Raw genomic sequence first — 24,443 nt, 5'->3', positions numbered from 1 at the left:
TTGTCCCTAAAATTTGATAAAAGTTTTAAAAATATCCCTAAGTTTTATTTTGTTTCAATTTTGTCCCAAAAATTTTCGATTTGTATCAAATATACCCCTAACAGCTAATTTTTCAAAAAATTTAAGACCAATTCAACAATAATTTTACAAGAACAACCTTCAACACAAGCAAATCAAGCATAATTTTCATGTATTATTGTTAGATTGGTCTTAATTTTTTTAAAAATTTAGCCGATAGGGGTATATTTGATGCAAATCGAAAACTTTTGGAACAAAATTGAAACAAAATAAAATTTAGGGATATTTTTGAATTTTTTGTCAAACTTCACGGACAAAAAATATACTTTACCCTTAAAATTAATAAATAAAATAAAATTAGTCTCATTTTAAAAAAATAATATCATCTTAATAAAAAACTAATATAAAATTACTTATATGACTATTTTGATAAAATAACTTAGCAGAATATAAAATATAAGTTAAATTAAAATTAAATATTAAAATGACAAATTTTATATTTAATTTTAAATTATTATTTATGAGACCTGATTTCACAACGATATTTATAAAACTCAAAATAAATTATGGAAAGTAGAATTAGAATTGTTCCAAGCAACATGTTAATTTCAAGGTTTTCTGCAAATGTTTGCAGCAGCAGAACCTTATCCAATTTCCTATGGTCTATACGTGACATACATGCATATTATAACTGATAAATAATAGGTTATTAACAATCATCTAACAGTAACGTGCATATGTCAACGTTATGGTGATATATCTTCCTTTTATTTTTTATTCTTTTATTTATTTATTTATGATAAAAAGTTGGTTGTTGTCTTTAATTTTATAGTGTAGTAGTCATAATTAATAATAAAGAGAAATAATATTTCTGTAATTTTTTTGGTATACTTTCGATTTGGTAAATTAAAAATTTTACAATTAAAAAATTACTTGTCTTTATTTTCCTGGCTTTTTAAGGATAATTTTTCCAAGGTTGTAGTAGTTATATATTTAGTAAAATAAAATAAAAGTGACTTTCAATAACTAATTTCTTAATTTAAATTAAATTGAGAAGGGTTTAAATTATCTGTTCAGTTCAACCGGCCCAAAATTTTTTTAACACAATTAGAGAATTCATTGATAAATTATAAGTCTGAAAAATTATTTAAAATATAAGTACAACCACATTAAGCCGAATAATTCACATGCACAGATAATTGAACATACTTTGACTCATCCCGTAATACTAAATGGAACAAAATGAAAGAGAAATAGACGGGAAAATACTTAATCATCATGACCAAAACAAAGAACTTTGATTTTTCAATCCTGAGCAACGGTTAAATAATTTAACAAAATACACATAATCCATTTTTAATTCACAGTTAATTTTGTTTCTTGTGATTTTTATCGAGACTTTTGCTAGACTTCAAATCCACAACATATTAACTTGTGGATAATAGTTGTGCATTTTTAAATTTGCAAATAAGAATAAATAGCTACTTTGACCATGAAAGATTTAAATACCGACAAAATTAACCATGAAAAATTAAAACTAAAGTTATATCCATATAAAATAAGTTTTATTAGACAAAAATAACCAATTATTAAATTTGTGTTCATAATTCCATAAACACCCTTCTCACTTTCTTTTTCTTCCTTTCTTACCTTTTACTCGAGGACGAGCAAACCTTTTAAGTTTGGTGTGGAGGAGCCCTTTTCTCTCATTGAGATTCGAATCCCATGACTCCAAGAAGTGGCAAGACCGTTCCAAGAAACAAGAAAGAAGATGACCAACAGTTGTTTTCAAACCAGTTAGATTCTACTCCAAGTAGCATAAAGAACATTATCACAAGATAATGAGTAAGAGGCCAGTGATTCCTGAGGTCAGATTCGAATTAGGAGAAGATGAATACCTGGAGATTCAAGAACAAATTCAAAAGAGAGGCTGAGAGATTCTAGCCAATCCTGAGATCACTGTTGGATTCAACATGATCCATGAATTCTATGCAAATCTGTGAATGACAGATAAGCAAAAGAAAGATGGAACATCATTCCATATTTTTCGCACTATGGTCAGGGGGAAGATCGTCTATTTTCATTTGGATAGGGTAAGAGAGATCTTTAAATTACCCTTACAAAGGGATGACCCTGATTCCTACAATAGAAAGGTGGTAGCCAACCCTAAATTGGATCAAGTCCTAGAGGACATCTGCTTGCCTAGAACTCAATGGATTGAGGATGCAAAAGGCAAGCCAAACCAGCTGAAAAGAATGAACCTCAAGCCAATTGCTAGAGGATGGCTATACTTCATTGGGCGTTCTATACTCCCTACTAGTAACCACTCTGAAGTTACTATTTAGAGAGCTGTGATGATTCACTGCATCATGATGGCGAATGAGGTAGAAGTTCACCAAATAATCCTCAGTGAGATGTATAAGTTGGCAAACAGGATGTCTACTAATGTCATGCTGGCCTATCAAAATCTTATCTTTTGCCTATGCCAAGAGGCTAAAGTCTTGATCCACATGGATACATTTATTCCAGTGAAAAGCCTAATCACCAAGCAGGTGATGGAAAGCTCCAAGATACCCGAGGATCATCCCAAAAGGAAGGCACCAGAGCCTCCCAAGAGATCCTTCCAATTGAATATTGGGATCGGTTGAAAGCATCTGTGATGCACCTACAAACCACCTTGGATCAACTAAGAGAGGAGCAGAAAGATCAAACTAGCATGATTTGCAAACTGATCAAAAAACAAGAGAAGTAAGGGCGTGGAATAGAAGAATTGAAGCGCCAGAAGCTTTCCCCTGAAGAGCCCAGCACCTCCCAAGCTGAAGGTTGTTGAGTTTCAGCCCTGTGACTATTCTAATTCATGTTTTTCATATTTCTGTTATTCTAATTTCTGTCTTTCATATTTAGGTTTACATGATCACTAATAGTATTTAAGTCTTTATTTTTTATTTCTAATTTTTTCTGTCTTTCAATTTAAAGAATTGCATAAGCATTAGTAATAATTAAGTTTTATTTTCCAATTAGCTATAAGATATTCCTCTTATCATCATTAAACATGAATAAAATAGTGAATATTTTTTAGAAGAATTTGAGATGCATAAATTTCTTAGTTATATAAGAATAGTCAATTATTTTGATGTGGTGGCATTGCTTTTGTTTTCTGAATGTATGAATGAACAAAGCATATTTGAAATTGAAATTAAGAATATTGGCTCTTGAAAGAATGATGATAAAAGTGAAGTATTATTGGTGACCTGAAAAATCTAAAAAAAAATGATTCTTGAAGTAAGAAAAAGCAGCAAAAAGAAAAAGAAAAAGCATGTTGCAATAAAAGAAAAAAAATGTATATATGTATGCATGCGAAAAAAAATGAAAAATAAAAAGGAGAAAAAGCCAATGGTTCTTAAAACCAAAAGGCAAGAGCAAAAAGTCAATAACCCTTTAAACCAAAAGGCAAGGGTAAAAGGATCCAACGCTTTGAGCATCAATGGTTAGGAGGGCCTAAAAGAAACAAAATCTTGGTTTAAGCAGCTCAAACAAAGTTGTCCCTAACCATGTGCTTGTAGTGTGAAGGTGTCAAGTGAAAAGCTTGAGACTGAGCATTTAAAGTCGTGATCCAATGCAAAAAGAGTGTGCTTAAGAACTCTGGACACCTCTATCTGGGGATTCTAGCAAAGCTGAATCACAATCCGAAAGGGTTCACCCAGTTAAGTGTCTGTGGCATTTATGTATCCGGTGGTAATATTGGAAAACAAAGTGCTTAGGGCCACGGCCAAGACTCTAAAAGCTGTGTTCAAGAATAAAAAAGAACTGAACTAGGAGAGTCAATAATATCATCTGGATTCTAAGTTCCTAAAGAGACCAACACTTCTAAGCTTCAATGGATAGTGAGATGCCAAAACTATTCAGAAGCAAAAAGCTACTAAGTCCTGCTCATCTAATTGAGATTGAGCTTCATTGAAAACTCGGAGATTTATTATATCTTACTCTTCTTTTTATCCTATTTTTGTTTTTAGTTGTTTGAGAACAAGCAACAGTTTAAGTTTGGTATTCTAATGAGCGGATATTTTATACGCTTTTTGGCATTGTTTTCATATAGTTTTTAGTATGTTTTGTTTAAGTTTTATTAAGTTTTCATAGTTTTTAGTGTAAAATTCACATTTTTAGATTCTACTATGAGTTTGTGTATTTTTATGCAATTTCAGGTATTTTCTGGCTGAAATTGGGGAGTTGGAGCAAAAGTCTGATTCAGAGGCAAAGAAAGCACTGCAGATGCTGTCTGGATCTGATCTCCTTGCACTCGAAAGAGCTTTTCTGGAGCTACAGATATTCAAATGGAGTGTTCTTAATAGCTATAGAAAGATAACATCCAGGGCTTTCCAGAAAAATATAATAGTTTATACTTTGCTTCAGAATAGAAGGCCCAAAATTAGCGTTCAACACCAGCCTCCTGCCCTATTTTGGCGTCCAACGCCCACAAGGGAGCAGCCAGCGTTCCAACGCCCAAGAAGGATCCCCAAGCTAGCGTTCAATGCCCAAGGAGTCCTCTAGCTCGTGGATCTCATCAAAGCTCAGCCCAAACACTCACCAAGTGGGCCCGGAAGTGGATTTTCATACTAAAAGACTGTTTTACCCTTTTTATGTAATCCTTAGTCATTAGATTACTATATATAGAACAAGATCATCCTTGTTCAGAACTTTATGCCATATATTCGTTTAACATTGTATTTTCTATTAGTATGAGTCTCTAAACCTCCTAGGTTGAGGGGAGGAGCTCTGCTGAGTTTTATGGATTAATAAAGTACTACTGTTCTATCTCAATACGTGTTTGATTCTCTATTCTATGATGTATATCCGTTCTTCATCATTATGAATGCGTTGAACCGGCACAAGGTTATCTCATTCTACAGGGATTCAGAGTGAGTCTTTCATCGGACAATGATGAACCACCAGTTTGATCATATATCTCCTAGATGGCTAATCCACAAATTCGATGGGGACTTCTCGAGACACCAGTTCAGCCGAAGTGCGGGGAGATTAGAATATTTGTAGTAGAGGCTAGAACCAGGGGCAACATTCTCTGATCAGGAAGATTCGACCTTGTCTGTAGCGTCTTGAGTAGGATCACCAAAGAGAATGAACTGCGGGAGCTTCACCCTCAATCAGAATGGATCCACACTAACCCTGGGGTTCAGATCTAGAGGAGCATTAGCAACCTCTCAATCAGCGTTGATCACATACAGCCTGCCATAAAAGAAATCACTCATAGTTGAAAAAGACAGTAAGACCGAAATTAATCTAGAAGAACAAAGCATCTCTAAACCTTAACCATCTTCTTATCACTAGTTATAATCAAACATAGTAATTCCATCTTATTCCAACTTTTATGCGCTTTAAACAAACAAATAACTCTTCTATCCGCCTGACTAAGAACTCAGGTATTACTTGGATGACCTAGTGCACTTGCTAGTTCAATAGTGCGAAGTGTAATTCCGCGCTACCACCTACTAGACCACCACGTTCAAATCAGAACAAGTATCAAACTCGTCCCAAAAACTCTTCGCATGTATCTGCTTCTACTGCTGCTACTGCTACTGAGTCCATCCCTTCTACCTCTCTCAACACACCTTCTGTCTCTCCATCAGACATTGAATCTCTTCTTAAGCAACTTCTCTCTTTTTCTGGTAATACCCCTGCTGCTCTTTCCACCCCTCCAGATAATTCTAAATGGTATTTTGATTTTGGTTGTTTTAATCATATGTCTCTTTTGCGTCATCTTTTCTCGTCGTTGTCTCCCACTACAAATGTGCCTTGTGTCAACACTACTAATGGTTCCCTCCTGTATGCAACACATCAAGGGTTTATTTCACAGTCCAATATCCAAAATTGAATTTTAATCTTATCTCTGTCAGTCAACTTGTTGAACTCGGCTTTGATGTCACTTTTTCTATTTCTGGTTATCGTGTGCAGGATTGTTGTAACACCCTCACTATCAGAATGTCAAGCTTTCGGCTGCGCTACTCTGATAGCAAGAAGTATTACGGCGACTTCATATACTTAATAATAAAATAGGAGCCTTTGACTCGAAATCGTATCACTGTTCTTTTTGAAAAGCGGAAAAAGAATACTTTTCAAATAAAACAAAACAAGCATATACATGTACAAAACTTCTTACTCAAGTAACTTATACATAATATAATATTGACGGCGAGGGGTAAATAAATAAAAACTAAACAGCATTACCAACTAAGCGAAACGCAATACAACCCTTCGTGAGCTTTTTCATCTGTCTCCTGAAAAGATAAAGCTGTAGGGGGTGAGAACCTAACCACACGGTCTCACCACAGAGTTTCAGAGTTTTCATAATAAGATATTTAAAGAAAAATCTATTTTTAAGCTTAGTGATTATTGTTCGTCCTTTGAATCTTTTAAAAACCATCAACTAGTTATCCAAAAACCCTTTTTGAAAATCAGTACTTAAATATCCAAAAATCCAAAACCTTTCTTTTCTTATAAGAAAATCTTATTCAGAAACCAACCACGCAAATCAATCAGCACAATCATCAATTCAGCACCAAAGCTCATTCTCAAAAGTAGCACACCAAGACAAACACAGACAAAACAGACAAGAAAAGCACAGGTTTAGGTAGCAGTTACAGCAAATAGTTCAGGTAGCAGTTAATAACAGTTTAACAATTAGGCAAACCAAAAAAAATTCAAACCGAAGCAAAGCATACAAATGCGAATGATGCATGCCTGTCCTATGGCTAATGAGCTCATCTATCAGTTATACAGCCAACCCGACAAGTCCGGTTTGCTAAACCATTGGACTGTCCCCCGACGCACATTCCCATGAGTCTATGCATAGCTTTTTCGCTCAATGAGGGTACCATTTCCGGGAATTTATAAGTGCCCGGTCACCCTTACGTCGTAGGGTCAATAGAGTATCGAGTCTCAACCTGGAGCAAGTGGTGGCAAGTGATAAACCCATATTTTATGATATATTTTGTGCTTAATTTGAGTGATTTATTCAATCCTTCACCCACTTATTCATATTAATTGCATGGTTTTACTTTCCCTTCCTCATTATGTGATGTATGTGAAAAACATGTTTCCTATGCTTAAAAATAAAGATTTTGATTACCCTTTATTTCCATTTGATGCCGTGATTCGTGTGTTGAGTAGTTTCAAATCTTCTAAGGCAGGAATGACTTAAAGGATGGAAAGGAAAGATACAAAAAAATGGAAGGAAAGCACAAAACGGAGTTTTTTAAGAAACTGGTAGCCACGCGATCACATGGGCGACGCGGCCGCATGCCAGCGCGAAAAGACATTGACGCGGCCGCATGACTGACACGACCGCGCGCCTTGAGCGAAACACATATGACGCGGATGCATGACTGACGCGACCACGTGACAAGGAAAAACTCCCAATGACGCGACTGCGTGACCCTCGCGGACGCGTGATAGAGGCCACGCACCAGAAATTGCGGAAAACGCTCCCAGCGATCTCTGAAGCCCTTTTTGGCCCAAATCCAAGTCCAGAAGGCATAAACCAGAGGTTATGAAGTGGGGGAAGGCATCCATTTAGGAGAGTCTCCAGTTAGTTAGTTTTCCATGATTTAGATTTAGTTTTGAGAGGGAGATTCTCTCCTCTCTCTCTTTAGGATTAGGATTTAGATTTAGGATTTTATGCGCTTTCAGGATTATCTCTTTTTGCCAGGTTCACTATTCCTTTTTATTATTTTCTCAATTTAATTTATGAATTCTTCTATGTTACAGATTACTCTTTGAATTAATGTTATTTGAGGTATTTCAATTTAATATTGCTTTCTTTTATTTATGTTACTTTTATCCCCAATCTGAAGACATTTTTATTCCCGTAGATTTACTTTCCCCCTTTTGGTCTTGGTTAAGAAATCAGTAACTCAAGAGTTATCAAACTCAAACATGATTGATAATTGTTATCTTTGCCAATTGAATTGAACTTCAATAATCCCAATCTTTCCTTAGGGATTAACTAGGATTTGAGGATCTAACTAATTAGTCACTTGACTTTTCCTTGCTCTAGCAAAGGTTAACTAAGTGGAATTAAGATTCAATTTTCATCATCATTGATAAGGATAACTAGGATAGGACTTCTAATTTCCCATACCTTGCCAAAAGTGTGTTTTAAAGTTATTTATTTAAATTACAGTCTCTTACTTACTTTAATTGCAATTTAAATTACTTGTTCCTCATCTTCAAAACCCCAATTTACAATCTTCATAACCAATAATAAGAACATACTTCTCTGCAGTTCCTTGAGAAGACGACCCGAGGTTTAAATACTTCGGTTATCAATTTATTTAGGGGTTTGTTACTTGTGACAACCAAACGTTTGCACGAAGGGATTTCTGTTGGTTTAGAATCTATATCTACAACACAACTATTTTTATAAAATTCTTTACTAGCAAAAATCCTAACGTCAAAAATGGCGCCGTTGCCGAGGAATTGCAATCGTGTGCCTTATTATTGGTTATTGTAAATATTTTTCTTTCACTTGTCTATTTGTTTTTATTTTCCCCTTTTGTTTTCATTAGTCACTATGAATTCTTACCCCTCTCGCTTTGATTTTGGTTCTAATATTGTTGAAAGGAATAAAAGTTATAACAGGAACATGCATCAAGGTTAGAACAATCAAAGATGGATGGAGCCAAGAGGATCTGATCAACCCTTTAGGCAGCAACACCCTCCAAGATATCATGGACAAAGACCATTCTACAATGCATACCAAGGCAGTAGACATGGTGGACAACCTTGTAGTTACCAACAAGCCCCACCCTATGCTTATAGGCCATCCTCTCAACACAACTTTGAACCACCACACTCACAAGCTCCTTTTCACCATTCGCCACCATATGATCCTCATTTACCCCGATTCCAATCCAATTACTCCCAAACACAACCACCTCCCAATATACCACGTCCAAATCCATCGCCCCGAGAATCAGAAGTTCGCCTCAAGGGAACAGTAGATCAACTTCAAATAACCCTTCATCAACTGGAGCAAGCAATAACTCAATTATCTTCTAGACATTCGAACATTCAAGGGCCTCCCAGAGCCCCATGTGGACAATCTAATGAAGGGCGTAGCATGAAGGAGATATTAGAAACTCCAGTGGACAAGACAGGGCATGACTTCGTACTAGAACAAGTAGAGGAAGCTGTCATTATACAAGAAGAAGAGTTGGTTGAAGACTTAGGAGACGCTGAATTTCTATGGGAACCCAGAGTTGTGGAGAATTCTGTCAAGGACGTTACAACTGATGCTAAGAAGGATAGTGTACAACCCCCAAAGCAAGTCTCTTATGAAGAACTAGATGGAATGATCCAAGAAGCAAATTTTCTTGATGATGGTAGTCACAAGTCCAGTTCTCCTAGTAATGAACTTGCATCCGCAAGTGAGTTCTCTGAGATCGAAGAATCTTCCCCAAGTGAATACGAAGATGATGCGGAGGTAGATTTCTCCCAACCTCCCGTTTATGACTTGAGTGATGAGGAAGACATAGAAGACTTTGATCAGGAAGAAGTTGCATTTGAAGAATTCTGCAAAGAAGTGGAGAAATTCACAGAAGAGCACAAGGGAGTAGAGCTCACAGAACCACTGGAAACACCTATCCCAAGGCCATTACCACCCAATACAAGCTTCAAGTGGGTACAATCCTTAACCTTTAGCTTTATTTTTCCACTTGAATATGGCTTGCTTGAAACAGATGACCAGCTTAGAGCTCTCTGCGGCTTTAAGAGTAAAAGGGAAATGGCTCGTGCTCAGAGCTGGTGCACAAGGTTCAATAAGGTTCCACGCTTCAACTTGAAGTGCACGGATTGGCATCATAATCAATCGAATGGATCTCGAAAAACGTTTGGTTATTCTGGTAAGAATCTAATTTCTAAACAACATCAATCTAAACCGCCCAGATGAAAAAATATAGATCAAGACGAAGGCGAATTTAGAAGCCAAGTTTGGGATCTTGGAATCTATTCTGACATTCGTCACTCCGGGAGCCTGAGAATCTATTTGAAGCTGCTCAGACGCTATACATGCCTAGTTTGGGACCCCGGAGGCTATTGGCATTCCAAGCATTGGTGGAGATTTCTGGATGAATTTAAGCATAAGCCACCATAACAGGAAGCTCATCCAATGTCCAACTTAAGGACTTTAACTAAAAGTGCTAGGTGGGAGACAACCCACCATGGTATGATCGTTCTTTTTTCATTTTTTTATTTAGTTTTACTTGTTTTCAAGTTTTATTTTATTTTATTATATTGAACCTGGAGTTTTGCGTAGCATTCATATTAAGCATTGCATTCTGCATACTGCATCAAAAAAAAAAGAAGAGTGCGCGACGCGACCGCATCATTCATGCGATCGCGTCAAGTTGCGAAAACACTCCCCACGCGTCCACGTCATTCACGCGGCCGCGTGATCTGGAGATCGGCGTAAACATCCAACGTCCAGAAAGTTAGGCTGGAATCGTGCGGCCATTGTGCGTTTTGCACAAAACGCCCTGACGCGATCGCGTCACTTGCACAACATCAATTCCACGCGACAGCGTGAGCGACACGATCGCGTCGCATGGATTACACATCACCCCAAAAGGAGACAGAGAGTTGTGCTGAAACGACGCTGGAATCGTGCGTTTAGCACAATTTCCAGCGACGCGTTCGCATGCCCCAGGCGATCGCGTCATTCACTCCCTGATCCATTCCATGCGATCGCGTGCCCCACGCGATCGCGTCAACCACCATTTCACCCCAACCACGCGACCGCGTGCCCCACACGATCGCGTGGATTCAGATTTCATAACCCCCCCAGTCACGCGAACCCTACCATTCGCCCCCCAAACCCTTCTCCTTCCTCACTTCTTCTCCAACCACCCAACCACCACTAGCCTCCCTATGCCGCCGCTGCACCGCCAACCACCCCTCAGACCTCACCGGACCCCCACCCCTCCCCCATTCTCCCCTTCTTTCTTCTTCTTTCTTCCTCTTCCTCCCTCCACCGCCACTGCCCCCCTCCGCGACCACCACCATCACCGAACGCCGCCATCCCGCCGACCACCCCCCCACCAGCCACCCACGACCCCCTTCCCTTCCTTCCCTTTCTCCCCCTACCCCCATTACCTTTTCCGAAGCCCCTGCCTCCGCACAGCACCCGCCCCTGCCGCGCCACCGCCAACCGCCGCGCCAGACGCCGCCATCACTATCCCCCAGCCACCTCTCTACCCCACTTTTCTTTCCTACACCTTCCAGGTTCCGCTTAACGCCACCCTTCTATCATTCGTAGTTAATTCCATATTTTTCTGATTTTGTTTATCATTAGGCTAGTTAGATATGTATGTTGTAGTGGATTTTTAGGCTGTTAGGTAGCCTAGGATGTGGTTAGTAGATTTAGGCCTATTTAATTACGCTGTTCGTGTTTTTTGTTTTATAATTTTTGCAATTCTGCTGTTGCTGTGTGTTAGTAATGTTCATATGCTGTTCTTCAAGTTCATGCTGCTATTGCAAATGTTCTTTCTTGCTCATACTCTTTACTTGCAATCTGTTTTAATTCATATGAACTATTCTGTTTGCTATTTATTTTCCGGGAACATCCAATTTTAGCCGGAATGCTGTCTAAAATTTCTGTACATTATTTTGATTTTTTTTACCAAACCAATTGCTGAATGATAGGGCACGCTTTCTTATTCTTTTTAATTTCCTGGTTTATAAATTGCATCTTGGATGATTCAATTCCACTTTTTTCTATTTTCATTTTAGTCATCCTTAACTTCCTTGTTTGAATTTGAGTTATCTGTTGCTTTAATTTGTGAATTCTCGTCATTTAGAAAATGATCCTCATGTCACTTTCTCTAATCCATTTTTTCCCCTAATTTTAACTTCCTAAACTCTTTTTCAATTCTAACCAAACCTAACCTTTCAAAACATCTCTCCTGGTTTTTCACTTCCTTTTAACATTCTAACCAAGGCATGATGATAATTTTTCTAATTAACTTGAATGGAAGTACATTTTGGATTGTGACATTTTTCTCAGTATTCTAACTCTTATACAATCCCTAAATGCAAATTTACTTAACTCAATTTCCTCTTCTATTGCTCCTTTGCCTCTTTGTGTTTCTTTTGATTATTTGCCTATTTGTTTTTCTGTTTTTATTATATCCTGGTTTTCTGTTTTTCAGGATGTCTGCCAGCCAAAGAAAAGGAAAAGCAAAGGCAACTACTGGCAAACGTAAAAAAGGAACATCCTCCATGTCCATCCTGGATATCATGCACGATGACTCCTGGCGGGAGAAACACTTTACCCCATAGGAGAAGGCTGACCAGCTACTCCCTGCCACTGATCCCCTTAGATTTGCAAACCGATACTGTGAGCTGAAGTATCCGGTATTTGCAACCTCCAGGAACCTGTACCTGGAGAGGACTCTGAAGATCCCAGAAGAACTCCAGCAATACACCTCTGATCAAATCAAACAAAGAGGCTAGTTCTTCCTGGAAAGAAACCTGACTGAGGTCAATGCATCTTGGGTACAGGAATTTTACTGCAATTACTTCAAGACTTCCCTAGATGCAGTGAACCTAAGAGGGAAGCAGATTCTGGTCACTGAAGAGGCCATAGAGGATATTATGAAGCTTCTGCCAAAAACCGATCAACTGGATGGTTATCAAAAGGCTGAGGAGGACATGCGCTTTATGAGATTTGACTGGGATGCAGTCAAGGTCAGGATAGCCCTTGACCCGACCGTTCCATGGATCATGGGTCAGAACACCACCATGCCAAAGGGAATTAAGCGAATTTACTTAAATGATGAGGCTCGGCTATGGCACCAGATCCTGCACAATTTTGTCATGCCGAGTACCCATGAGACAGAGATCCCTGCCGCTATGATCACCCTCCTATGGTGTGTGATGGAGGGTAAGGACCTGTACCTGCCATGCTTTATCCGATGCTATATGGCCAGGGTCCACGTCCGAGGCACTCTTCCCTTTCCTTATCTGATTACACAGCTAGGCCGTCGAGCTGACGTGCCTTGGGAGGATGCTGATGAGAAGCCACCTGCTGCAGAATGCAAGAAGATTATCCCTCAAAGCAGGAACTTTCTGGCTTTGGACTACAGACCTCCATCTCTCACTGCTACTGCTGAGACAGCCACACTATCTGCTGGCCCCTCTTCCTCTACAGCTACCCCTGCTACCACCACTACACCTCCACCTGCCTCAGAGCCCATCTATCACCTAGTGCACCGTCTGTTTCGACGGCTTGACCAGATGGAGCGTCGCAACAAGCGACGCTATGAGCACCTGAAGCTGATGATATGATCTGGCGACATCCCCTCCGAGCCTGACACACCATCCGAGGCATCTGAGGAGGAGGCGGATGATCATGAGGCAGAGACCCATCCACAGAGCGCGGCTGCGCAGGCAGGCACAGAGCAGGCCGCATCACATCAGGAGGCTCTGCCTCAGATTCAGGCTGTAGATCCAGAGATCCCTATCCAGTCAGCACCTCCTCTGCAACAGGCAGATCCTTAGACCACCACCACAGAGACTCCAGCTACCCACCCTTCCAATGATGACACCCCTTCACACCCTGCTTGAGTGAGCATTAGGGACGATGCTTAATTTTAAGTGTGGGGAGGCCGCCCTCTCTGGCATTTTTTTGGTGAACCACTACAGACTCTTTCATTTTATTTTGCTATTTTTCTGTATTTTTCTCTTTATTTTTATTTTTATTTTCCCAGTACTTATACATTGCTATTTTCATGTATTTCTACTCTATTTCTGCATTTTGCATTTTTAGTTCATATTTTAACCATTTAGTCTAGTTGCAATTCCAACTTATTAGTTATAGAAATTGTGGATTGATTAGTATAGTTTACCCTTTTTAGCATAAGATAACTTAGTTAATTTGAAAATATAAAAAGGAAGTAAACTAGAGACTTGAACATAATAGAAACAACCCACACCTTGTATATATAGCATTCCATGTTAGCTAGTTAACAACATTTCATCAAGGAGAAACACAAACTTTAAAGCCACTCAAAATAAATTTTACATTGAGAATAATGGGAACTTTTAATTTTACTTGCATGTCATACATAACTGATATATGATTTTTGAGTTAGAGAACACACAGCCTGTAAGTTTTGAGCTTTTTTGTATGGTTATATTTAAACCATAATATTTTATTCCTGTGTATTCCGCCCTTCTTATTTATTATGATGTTCTTTACTTTGTTTTAATCTATATGTCCAATTATAGAATAGAAATACATACCAAGAGAGTGATTGAGGCCATTGTTTGATTCTAGCTCACTATCCCCAAATTAGCCTACCTTTTACATCACCCTTGTTAGCCCCCTTGAGCCTTTAAATCCCCTCTTATTCTATAAACCACAATACTAGCCTTAAGTAGAAAAACAAAATAAAAATCCCAAGTTGAATCCTTGGTTAGCTTAAGATAGAAAGTGTGTAATTGTTTAAGTGTGGAAAACCTATTGGGAACATGGATGATAAAAACAAAGGGTAGAAAGTTGAAAAGAATAAAATAATTCAAAATAAGAATTTTTGGGAAGCATGCTCATGTGAAATCAAAATAATTGAATTATCATGTGCATTAAAAAAAATTTAAAAATTTTCAGTATTTGAATAAAGGGGATACAAAAGAATTCCCCAAATGCAAAATAAATGCACATGGGACAAAAGTTAAAGTATGAGCATGTAACATCAAAAGTGGAAAAAAGTGGGAAAATAGGTAAAGAAGTTTTGCTTTACAAAGTATGTATGTTAGGTGAGATCTTAGACTAATCAAGGATTCACTTAATTAGCTCACTTAGCCTTATACATATACCCTTGCCTTTACCTTGGCCCCATTACAACCTTAATTAAAGACCTCATGATTTTTGGTATGTCTATATTCTATAATTGTTGATTGGTTAGATGAAGAACAAAGTTGTAGAAAGAAAGGATAAAAAGAAGAATAGAGTGATTAACCCAATAAACACTGAGTGACTAGAGAGTAAACACAAAATCCAGTGAGGGTTCAATAGCTCATTAACATATATCTCTGCTTGAATTATTAATTGTCTTGCAAGTTTATAAAATGTTTTTCTCTCCCATCTCAATTGTAAAAGTGCTTTATCATCATCTAAGGTTTGGCTATATATATGTGATTCCTTGAGAATGTGAATTAATTCAACTACATGTAAGCTTTATATACAAGTGAATAACAATTAAGAATTGCATGATGCATGTAGGTAGTTGCATTTAGAGTAGATTGCATTGCATGAGACTCCACCACTTTAACCTTACCTTACTCTTTATCTTGGACTTAGCATGAGGACATGCTATTGTTTAAGTGTGGGGAAGTTGATAAACACATATTTTACGATATATTTTGTGCTTAATTTGAGTGATTTATTCAATCCTTCACCCACTTATTTTGTGATGTATGTGAAAAACATGTTTCCTATGCTTAAAAATAATGATTTTGATTACCCTTTATTTCCATTCGATGCTGTGATTTGTGTGTTGAGTAGTTTCAGATCTTCTAAGGCAGGAATGACTTAAAGGATGGAAAGGAAACATACAGAAAAATGGAAGGAAAGCACAAAACGGAGTTTTTTAAGAAACTGGCAGCCACGCGATCGCATGGGCGACGTGGCCGCATGCCAGCGCGAAAAGACATTGACGCGGCCGCATGACTGACGCGACCGCACGCCTTGAGCGAAACACATATGACGCGGATGCATGACTGACGCGACCACGTGACAAGGAAAAACTCCCAATGACGCGACCGCGTGACCCACGCGGACGCGTGATAGAGGCCACGCACCAGAAAATGCTCCCAGCAATTTCTGAAGCCCTTTTTGGCCCAAATCCAAGTCCAGAAGGCATAGGCCAGAGGTTATAAAGTGGGGGAAGGCATCCATTCAGCAGAGTCTCCAGTTAGTTAGTTTTCCATGATTTAGATTTAGTTTTGAGAGGGAGATTCTCTCCTCTCTCTCTTTAGGATTAGGATTTAGATTTAGGATTTTATGCGCTTTCAGGATTATCTCTTTTTGCCAGGTTCACTATTCCTTTTTATTATTTTCTCAATTTAATTTATGAATTCTTCTATGTTACAGATTACTCTTTGAATTAATGTTATTTGAGGTATTTCAGTTTAATATTGCTTTCTTTTATTTATGTTACTTTTATCCCCAATCTGAAGACATTTTTATTCCAGTAGATTTACTTTCCCCCTTTTGGTCTTGGTTAAGAAATCAGTAACTCAGGAGTTATCAAACTCAAACATGATTGATAATTGTTATCTTTGCTAATTGAATTGAACTTCAATAATCCCAATCTTTCCTTAGGGATTAACTAGGATTTGAGGATCTAACTAATTAGTCACTTGACTTTCCCTTGCTCTAGCAAAGGTTAACTAAGTGGAATTAAGATTCAATTTTCATCATCATTGATAAGGACAACTAGGATAGGACTTCTAATTTCTCATACCTTGCCAAAAGTGTGTTTTACAGTTATTTATTTAAATTACAGTCTTTTACTTACTTTAATTGCAATTTAAATTACTTGTTCCTCATCTTCAAAACCCCAATTTACAATCTTCATAACCAATAATAAGAACATATTTCCCTGTAGTTCCTTGAGAAGACGACCCGAGGTTTAAATACTTCGGTTATTAATTTATTTAGGAGTTTGTTACTTGTGACAACCAAATGTTTGCACGAAGGGATTTCTGTTGGTTTAGAATCTATATCTACAACGCGACTATTTTTATAAAATTCTTTACTAGCAAAAATCCTAACGTCAGCAAGCCACTGCGTCTATCCAGGAAAACTCGTGTCTCAGATAATTCAAATTCATAAGCCATATGAATAGTTCATTCAACATTCATCAATATCTAAGCCATTCTCAATATCATCATCATTCGTCAATCCATATCTCATTTCCAAATTCATTCAAAAATCATATTTCAAAGTCAATCCTCATCATCCTTCTTTCCATTCCGTTCATCAACAATCTCAATCCAAAACATAATTCTTTCTTTTCTAAATAAATCAATCTTAAAACATATAATGTTTAAAACCAAATCTTCTAAATAATTACTTCAAACGAAACTTCCAATTTTATAAAATTTCGTCAGCATCTCCTCTAAAACTCGGACTCTACCTCCCTTTTCGGGTCCCATCCAAACATTCCTCAAACCCTTTCTCAACCATTTCTAAATCTCAATCATTTTTTCCAAAATTCAACCAGTTCTAATATCAAATTATTTTCAAATCCAACCATTTCCAGCAATAAATCTTTTTCAAAATTAAACCAACTCAAATATTAAATTATTTATAAAATCAAACTAATTCAAAATTAAACCAGCTCAAATATTAAATATTAAATCATTTATAAAATCAAACTAATTCAAAATTAAACCGCTTCCAAAATTAATTCATTTTCATATTTCAAATCATTTCCAAAGTCGATTCATTTACATTATCAAACAACCATATTCATAAGACAATCATAATCACAGACATATGTCTTTCACATTAAAATCTATTTATAACAACTCTATAAGATAAAATAAATTTTAAGAAACCCCTACCTCGATTATGATTTAACCACGCGACAGAAACTCTTTTTCTCACAGCCCGCAACAACACAGCCTCAACCACAACAACTTTAATCACGAAACGTAAGAACTAAACTCAAATCTAAAGCATTAACGTTGCAAGGACCTTAGAAACATATCACAGAATAGCAACTATAGAGGTTCAGGACGAGGAACAGCTTACTATACTTACAAATAAGCAAGAGAACAGAGCAGTGGCAGCTCCGGTGACAACGCATCAGCTTGAAGAGTATGCCACAGTCATAGAACTCAGCATGCAAGACCCAGAACTCGATCCTATGACACCAAAACCTCATATCCGTAACAACTTAAAATAGAAAATACCGATTTCAAAGGTTCCAGAACGAGACGCTTACCCAGACAAGGAAGAACGACTGTACTGAATAGCGATAACTCCGATGGTGGTTTCGGCAATCACAGCCGCGTTCCCGGTGACCCAAAACGGCGGCGGAGCAGCTTCAAACGGCGGCAAGAGCTTTGGCGACGGCGACGGCTCTCCACGCTGGCTCTGCTCGACAGTGATGGACCCAGAGGCGGCGGCGATCACACGTGCAGTAATAGCATCCCGCGATGATGACGATAGCGGCGGCTTTGCACAGTGACGACGGAAGCTTCGAGGACATTGACCCACGGCCTCCTCTCCTTCGCGTCTCGCTCTCTCTCGCGCGGTCTCCTCGGTCGGTGGCACGAATAGCGATGCAACGACACTGGACCTCGGCGACAGCCCGAACGACCCGGCGAGCTGAACGGCGGCGGCTCCCCCTCTTCTTCTCTTCTTCCCTGTTGCAGCTCCCTCATCCCCGACGCCCTCTTCTTCTCAGATCTCCTTCTCCCTTGCCAACAGTGGCGGCGGTGGTGGCAGTGACATCCACTGCACCGCCTTCCTCTCCTTCCCCCTTCTCCCTTTCCTGCGTCTCCTTTCCCCTCTCTTCCCTTTCTTTCTTCTTTCTTTTTCTGGTTTACTGAAGCTGAGTGTTAGGTTGTTTTTGGGGAAAGGGGTATGGCGGCTAGGGTTAGGGAAATTAGGGTTAGGGTTGTGTTTTGGGGATTTAGGATTTTAAAAAATTTGGGGATTTTGGGTTAATCTGAAATCTAATTAAATCACTAAAATTACTCTAAAATATTATTTATTGTATCAAAATACTAATTAATTTGAAATCAAATATTCTAATTGAAATTATAAGGTAATATAATTAATTTTTTTATTTATAAAAATATTAGTATTAAATTCTGAAATCTCAATTACTTAAACCAAGCCATATAAAATTCTTATTATTTTATATTTGCTAAACTTTATTATTTAAATATAGAAAAAAATTTGATAATTATAAAATCAGATAAAACCTTAAATTACTTTAAACTCAATTAACCAAAATTTGTTTTAATTATCTTTAATAAAATAATTTCTGAGGTTAAGGTACTTAATGAATAAATAAATCAAAATTAGCTCTTAATAAGATTTTTTTTTGAAATTTCTGGATCTTACAATTGTCGGACGGTAAAGATCATTGGGATTGGTTGTAAGGTTCAATGTTTGTTTGAGCTCGAGAACCTTCAAGTTCCCTCCACGTCAAATCTTTGTGCTGTTTTCTCTCCATCTATTCTTTACTTGTGACACCGTCGTTTTTCCCACAGCTCCTTGGAAGAATTGCGTCCTCTTATATCTACGAGTGTTTTAGGTCAAGTTCAAAATGAGTCTTTTGATTGCATTTCTTGTCAAACTACAAAACAACCTGCCTTATTCTTTTATAATAATTCCTCTATTGCTTGCTCTCCTTTTGATCTTATTCATTCTGATGTTTGGGGCCCCGCTCCCACTGCTTCTATGGGAGGGGCTCGATACCTTGTAGTCTTTATTGATGATTATTCATGTTTTACTTGGGTTTATTTGATGACTAATCATCATGAGCTGCCTCAAATTTATATTAACTTTGCCACTATGATTCGAACTCAGTTTTCAAAGGTCATTAAAATCTTCAAATGGGATAATGCTATGGAATATCGTGACTCCAAACTTTTAAATTTTCTCGTTGAACAGGGTACTTTGTCCAAGTTTTTTTGTCCTGGTACCTCTCAACAAAATGGCAGAGCTGAGCGTAAACACTGTCATATTCTTGATATGTTCGAGCGATGCTTACTTCCTCTTCCTGTCTTGAGCGTGCTTAGGGTGAAGCTGTTCTCACTGCTGTTTATGTTATCGATAGGCTCCCGTCTTCTGTTCTTAGTAACACTACTCCCTTTGAGCGTCTTTATCATACTTCTCCCGATTACAGTTCTCTCTGTGTTTTTGGTTGTGTCTGTTTTGTCCTTCTTTAGCCTCATGAACACAATAAGCTTGAACCTTGGGCTTGCATGTGTTGTTTTCTTGGTTATGGTTCTGAACATAAGGGTTATCATTGTTGGGATCCTATCTCTCGACACATTCGTATATCTCGTCATGTTGTTATCTAGGAGCATCATGTGTTCTCTAGTTTTTCCTCTTTTGAGTCAATTCCTTCTACTCCGTCACTATTTTTCACTAACCCCAATGTTGATCTCTTTCCTAGTGATGATACTACAGGGTCTACCTCAAGTCCATCCCTCGAGGCACCTCATCTTCTGTCTTCTCCATCTCTCCATGATTCTAGACCAGACGATGCTCCTGCTCCTATTGTCATGCCTCCTTCCTCCACTTGTTCTTCTAGGGTAAGAAATCCACCCCCTCATCTTCTTGATTATCACTGTTTTTCTATTATTATTCATCATCATGAACCTTGGTGATTCCGAGAAGCCTCTACCAATTCAAATTGGCAGCAAGCAATGCAGAAAGAAATTCAGGCACTTGAAAAAGCATACACTTGGAATTCGGTTGATCCTCCTTCTGATCAAGAAGTTGTGGATAGTAGATGGATATAAAAGATCAAGACTCACTTTGATGGTCTTATTGATCGTTATAAGGCATGATTGGTTGCTCAAGGTTGTACACAAGAGTATGGTATTGATTATGAAGAGAATTTTGCTCCTGTTGCTCATCTTACGTCTGTTCGAGCTCTCCTTGCCATTGCTGCGGTTAAAAAATATTCTCTCAGTTAGATGGATGATGAGCGGATATTTTATACGCTTTTTGGGGTTAATTTCATATAGTTTTTAGTATGTTTTAGTTGGTTTTTAGTTTATTTTCATTAGTTTCTAGGCAAAATTCATATTTCTGGACTTTACTATGAGTTTGTGTGTTTTTCTGTAATTTCAGGTATTTTCTGGCTGAAATTGAGGGAGCTGAGCAAAAATCTGATTCAGGCTGAAAAAGGACTGCTGATGTTGTTGGATTCTGACCTCTCTGCACTCGGAATGGAATTTATGGAGCTACAGAAGTCCAATTGGCGCGCTTTCAATTGCGTTGGAAAGTAGACATCCAGGGCTTTCCAGAAATATATAATAGTCCATACTTTTCTCAAGGATAGATGACGTAAACTGGCGTTCAACGCCAGTTCCATGCTGCAGTCTGGCGTCCAGCGCCAGAAACAAGTTACAAGTTGGAGTTCAACGCCAGAAACAGGTTACAACCTGGCGTTGAACGCCCAAAACAGCCCAGGCATGTGAGAAGCTTTAGTCTCAGCCCCAGCACACACCAAGTGGGCCCCAGAAGTGGATTTCTGCACCAATTATCTTAGTTTATTCATTTTCTGTAAACCTAGGTCACTAGTTTAGTATTTAAACAACTTTTAGAGATTTATTTGGTATATCATGACATTTTTAGATCTGAACTTTGTACTCTTTGACGGCATGAGTCTCTAAACTCCATTGTTGGGGGTGAGGAGCTCTGCTGTGTCCTGATGAATTAATGCAAGTATTTCTATTTTCCATTCAAACATGCGTGTTCCTATCTAAGATATCCATTCGCACTTCAACATGAATGTGATGAACGTGACAATCATCATCATTCCCCCACGAACGCGTGCCTGACAACAACTTCCGTTCACCGTAGAATGAATGAATATCTCTTGGATCTCTTAATCAGAATCTTCGTGGTATAAGCTAGATTGATGGCAGCATTCAAGAGAATCCGGAAAGTCTAAACCTTGTTTGTGGTATTCCGAGTAAGATTCAGGGATTGAATGACTGTGACGAGCTTCAAACTCGCGAGTGCTGGGCGTAGTGACAGACGCAAAAGGATAGTAAATCATATTCCGGTACGATTGAGAACCTGCAGATGATTAGCCGTGCGGTGACAGCGCACCTGGACCCTTTTCACTGGAAGGATGGATGGTAGCCATTGACAACGGTGATCCACCAACACACAGCTTGCCATAGGAGGACGTGCGTGCGTGAATCAGAAAATAGAGGAAAGCAGAATTTCAGAAGACAAAGCATCTCCAAAACTCGAACATATTCTCCATCATTGCACAATAAGTATTTATATTTATGCCCTTTTATTCCTTGCAATCAAATTTGATAAGTGAATTGTTTTATTGTTATCCTGACTAAGAGTTACAAGATAACCATAGCTTGCTTCAAGCCAACAATCTCCGTGGGATTCGACCCTTACTCACGTAAGGTATTACTTGGACGACCCAGTGCACTTGCTGGTTAGTGGTACTAGTTGTGAAAAGTGTGATTCACAATTCGTGCACCAAGTTTTTGGCGCCGTTGCCGGGGATTGTTTAAGTTTGAACAACTGACGATGAATCTTGTTGCTTAGATTAGGAAATTTTTGTCTTTTGGGTCAGAGTCTTTTATTTTCTTTTCAAAAATTTTTCAAAAATAATTTACTAATAAATCTCGTGCCAAACTTTAAGTTTGGTGTTTTCTTGTTGATTTTCCTTTGTTTTTCGAAAATTTTATTTTGGTTTTCTAAAAATTTTAAGTTTGGTGTTCTTTCTTCATGTTCTTGTGTTCTTGTGAGTCTTCAAAGTGTTCTTGAGTTTTCCTTGTGTCTTGATCCTAAAATTTTTAAGTTTGGTGTTCCTTGGTGTTTTCCCTCCAAAATTTTCAAAAACAAGGAGCATTAAATCTAAAAATTTTAAATCTTGTGCTATCTTATTGTTTCTCTCTTTCCTCTTTAAATTCAAAAATATCTTTTTTCTCTATTTTTAAAACAAATTTTCGAAATTTATTTTTAAAATTCAGATTTTTTTTTCAAAATTTTAAATCTTTTTCAAATCATATCTTTTTCAAAACTTCCTGACCACTTTCTCTCTCCTCAGTTTTTAGAAAATCTTCACCTATTTTTATTTATTTTATTTTAATCTATTTTATTTTCAAAATAATTAAATAAATAAACAAATAAATAAAAATAAAATTTTTATTTTACATCATCTCCCTTTCTCCATCATGGATCTAAGTGGAAATGAACAGTTCAGGAGGACTCTGGGGTCATATGCTAACCCCTCTACTGCTTCATATGGGAGTAGTATCTGCATACTCTCCATTGGAGTCAGTAGCTTTGAGTTGAATCCTCAGCTCATTATCATGGTGCAGCAAAGCTGCCAGTATTCCGGTCTTCCACAGGAAGAACCTACAGAGTTTCTGGCACAGTTTTTACAAATTGCTGACACAGTACATGATAAGAAAGTAGATCAGGATGTCTACAGATTATTACTGTTCCCATTTGCTGTAAAAGACCAAGCTAAGAGGTGGTTAAATAACCAACCTAAGGCTAGCATAAAGACATGGAAACAGCTGACAGAAAATTCCTGAATCAATACTTTCCTCCAAAACGGATGACACAGCTAAGGCTGGACATCCAAGGCTTTAAACAAGGAGATAATGAATCTCTTTATGATGCCTGGGAGAGATACAGAGAGATGCTAAGAAAATGCCCCTCTGAAATGTTTTCGGAGTGGGTTCAGTTAGACATCTTCTATTATGGGCTTACAGAAAGAGCTCAGATCTCTCTAGACTACTCAGCTGGTGGATCTATCCACATGAGAAAGACAATTGAAGAAGCTCAAGAGCTCATTGATACAGTTGCCAGAAATCAGCATCTGTACCTAAGCAGTGACCCTTCCATGAAAGAAGAGGTTAAAACAGTAACTGCTGAACTCAGTCCTGTAAAACAAGCTGCTGAATTCAATCAGCAATTGGACTTTCTAACAAAGCAGTTAGCCGAATTCAAGGATAGACTACAAGAGACAAGGATGGCTAATATAAATATGGAAGAACAATTGAAGCAAACAAAGTAGCAGCTGTCAAAACAAATAGCAGAAGAATGCCAAGCAGTTCAATTAAGAAGTGGAAAGACGTTAAATACCTCACCTCAAGGCAGCAAGAAGCCAAGAAATGAGCAAACCACCCAAAATCCACCTGAGGACAGTAAGAGCCCAGGGAAAAATCATTCTGGTGCTAAAACGCCAGAAATTGGGTGGAAGGCTGGCGCTGAATGCCCAGACCATGCTCAGGACTGGCGTTCAACGCCAGAAACAAGCAAGGATCTGGCGTTGAACGCCCAAAAGAAGCACAGTTCTGGCGTTCAGACTCCAGGAACAAATGAGGAGCTGGCGTCTAACGCCACTCCAGCTTTTAACTCTGGCACTCAATTGCCAGTGAGGGATCAAACACACACAAGTGCTGATGACAACCCATCTAAAAAGGCTTCTTCAACCACTTCTGTAGGAAATAAACTTACAGCAACTAAGGTTGAGGAATATAAAGCCAAGATACCTTATCCTCAAAAACTCCGCCAAGAGGAGCAGGATAAGCAATTTGCTCGCTTTGCAGATTATCTCAGGACTCTTGAAATAAAGATTCTATTTGCAGAGGCACTTGAGCAAATACCTTCT

At 38.2% G+C, this 24,443-nt stretch overlaps 1 pseudogene; it reads left to right on the top strand.

Moving 5' to 3' along the window:
* The first annotated feature begins 12,055 nt into the window (after nucleotides 1-12,055).
* On the top strand, nucleotides 12,056-13,653 carry LOC148543878 (uncharacterized; annotated as a pseudogene).
* Nucleotides 13,654-24,443: the final 10,790 nt, after the last annotated feature.

This window comes from Arachis ipaensis, chromosome B9 (genome assembly GCF_059453495.1).
Source record: "Arachis ipaensis isolate K30076 ecotype BB chromosome B9, ASM5945349v1, whole genome shotgun sequence".
In the NCBI taxonomy this organism is placed as follows: Eukaryota; Viridiplantae; Streptophyta; class Magnoliopsida; order Fabales; family Fabaceae; genus Arachis; species Arachis ipaensis.
This window is presented reverse-complemented; position numbering and strand designations above follow the sequence as displayed.